Here is a 2,821-nt window from a genome sequence, read left to right as displayed (position 1 = left end):
CTCCCCGGCCCCCCCTCCGGCCTAGGCGAGGTTGGAAAGTACTGGAAATTCAACTGCGTGGGCTCTAACTTTGGAAATTGGCTCCCCTTTCAGGGAGAGGCGTAAAGGCGATTTCTGCACCCAGGTCCTGATGGACGAGTGTCTAACGGCTCAGTTAGGTGCGAACCCCTCCTGAGGACCGCACCGACCTCTTGCCGGGTCCCTGTCTCCGCCACCCCACCCTCCCCCTTCCAATCCCGGCGAGAAGGTTCGTAGAGATGCAGCCAAAGGGGCGCCGGGAAGACAGCCACGGCTTGGCCGTCGTCTGCCCGCACCCTTGGCGTTAGACTCGCCCTGGAGATCGCCCCGCCTGCCTGGTCGAAGGTGCCGCTTTGGGTGGCACGGTTGTGGGTCGGGAGCGCGGGGGTCCGAGGGTGTGCCTGCCAGTGTGCGGAGCCGTGCGGCCGCGCGCCGGAAAGGGATCTGCCGAGCGAACCGCCGGCCTCGCGGGCAATTATATAAGCCTACCTTGCGGATCGGCAGACCTGGGATTCCAGCACCCGGATCTAGAAAGACAGAGCGTCAAACTTTTCCTGCTTTGGGGAGTGTAAGTACCCCCACCCCCTTCCTCCCTCCGGGAGTGGCGAATTGGGGAGGGGGCCACCTCGTACCACAGCTCCCCACTTGGATGGGACTTCGGGTGTTCTGCCTGACCCCCCCCACCCTTCCTCCTAACCCTCCTCCCCAAACATAATACTACTAAAGATTCAAGCCAAGAGACTGGATTGGGTGTGGGTCCAGGGTTGGTTGAGGAAGGAGAAGAAGCCGCTCAGAACTCTGGTTTCTTCTTGGAGTCTTGGGCGCCGGCAATCTCTCCTTTGGGGGAGGCGGTGGTGGTGGTGGGGTTTGAGGGTGTTGGAAGGCCTATCCTTCCAGGGAACGGCGTTTAAGGGAAACGTCTCCAAAGCGCCTCTGCTTGGTTTTCTTGGGCGCTCGGCTCCTTCTTTTCCCCACCCCAGAGTCCTTCTCGTCTTTGGAAACCTGGCCCAGGTATTGCGAGGTGCGTTTGGAAGTCTAGGCTTTCCAGGTCCTCCAGGCCCGGGCTGGCTGGGGGGTGGGAGGACGCGGGGCTGGTGCAGGGGGGTGTTCCCCGAAGTAGAGTGCTGGCCTCTGCGAGGGGGGACGGGGTGGGGGGAGCGGTCCCCATCCGGTACTTTCCGGGGTTTCCCGGGCTGGCCGCGCGGCCGTCCCGGGGATGGGGGCGGGGGACGGGTGTCGCGGACGGCTCGGGTCCGGTGGCCTCTGTCCTCCGAGGCCCGCAGTTTAAGCGTCCACCGCGTTCATTCTCCGGGTCTGGCTGCCTGGCTTCGCCTGTCGCCGGTGGATCGGCTTGGAGAGGGAAGGCACAGTCTCCGAGAGTGTTTTTAAATCTTGGTTTTTAACATTTTTATTTATTTATTTTCGCCTGCAGAGGGATCAACCAACCCTAGCCTTGGCAGAGCTCTGCGGAAGGCAGCAGGCTGGGGGTTCGGTGGCCCTGAACCCCCCCGCCCTCCCTCTTCCCCGAGTCAGGACGAGAGTGGGCCTGGGTGGGGAGTGTTGATTATAATTTTTTTTTTGTCCCACTGCACCGTCTTGAAACCCTGCATCCCCTCCCCCCCACCCTGAAACCTCGCGTCTGTCTGGGTAGGCTCGGCGAGGTAAAATACATCCTCCCTCGCTCGAGCAGACCGGTGGGGCCCTTTGGATTTCCTGCCGCGGCCATCACCCGAGCAAGGTCGGTGGCCAAGCCCGTGCGCCGCTGGGGGGAAAAAAATCCCCAGCTGCAAACCCGGCGCGCCTTGACCTTGCCGAAGGCGTCTTTGCCCGGACTCCCGGAGGGGGCTCGGGCCAGGACCTGGGGCTGTGGGAAAAAAGAGGGCGCCCAGGAGGACAGTGGGCTCCCTCCCTGCCCCCACCCATACCCCGACCGAGAACACGGGGTCCCGCAGCAACCTGTTTCCCCGAGCCCCCGGGCCCGCGCCCGGAGCGCCCAGCTTCAGCCCCGGCGGTGGCCCCACGTGGCCAGCGTCCCCGCCGGACTCGCCGTCCCAGCGCAAGGAGGGAGGTGTGGACTGCTGGGGTCCCCGGGGTCCCCGGCTTGGGGCTGCCGACCAGGCGGGGCCTGGGCACCAAATCTGAGCTGTGATCGCCGCGGGGCAGCCCAGTTGCAGCCCCCAGCGCAGTGGGGTTGGGGTTTCTTGGAGCCCTCGCTCCCCGACACCGCCTGATCCTTCTTCTTATACGTGCGCTTAGGGCTCCCCGCTGCTTGGCTCTCCTTGCCAAAGTTAGGGGTGTTTTTACAGGTGGTGGCAGTGGAAGTAAGTTTCTCTCTCTCTCTCCCTCTCTCTCTCTCTCTCCCTCTCTCTCTCTCTCTCTCTCTCTCTCTCTCTCTCTCTCTCTCTCTCTCTCTCTCTCTTTCTCTCCCTCTTTCTCTCTCTCCCTCCCCCCGGTGTGTGTGTGTGTGTGTGTGTGTGTGTGTGTGTGTGTGTGTGTGTGTGTGTGTGTGTGTATTGGAGAGGAGTGAGGAGGCTTGTGTCAAGAAAGCATGCAAAAAAAGGGATTCCCCCCTTTCCTAGGCGTTACAAAGGAACAATGAGTTCCTCCTTTTTGTCTGGTGAGCAAAGGAGAAAGGAAGCCCTTCCTTCCAGTCTGAGCCCACTAAATGAATGCCTGGGCGCTTGCTCTAAGCCATGCCCTCCTGCAGGGATTGACTGCCCCAGGGTGTTAAGTCCCAGGTATTTCTGTGGCTTCAGAAGGCTCATTCTGGGAAGAGTTGTTTCCCTCCTCACCTCCCCCCCTC

General features: G+C 61.9%; 1 protein-coding gene across 1 annotated transcript in view; it reads left to right on the top strand.

The window, feature by feature from the left end:
* Positions 1-538: 538 nt before the first annotated feature.
* The window catches only part of Tenm4 (teneurin transmembrane protein 4), a 716,831-nt gene continuing 714,548 nt past the window's right edge, over positions 539-2,821 (top strand). Inside the window, exon 1 of the mRNA XM_090348503.1 lies at positions 539-586. The gene's annotated coding sequence lies outside the window, so the exon portion shown is untranslated. The remainder of the gene's footprint in view (positions 587-2,821) is intronic.

This window comes from Megascapheus bottae, chromosome 16 (assembly GCF_031878675.1).
Source record: "Megascapheus bottae isolate mThoBot1 chromosome 16, mThoBot2.hap1, whole genome shotgun sequence".
Classification (NCBI taxonomy): Eukaryota; Metazoa; Chordata; class Mammalia; order Rodentia; family Geomyidae; genus Megascapheus; species Megascapheus bottae.
The sequence above is the reverse complement of the archived record's forward strand: the minus strand, read 5'-3'. Positions and strand labels throughout refer to the sequence as shown.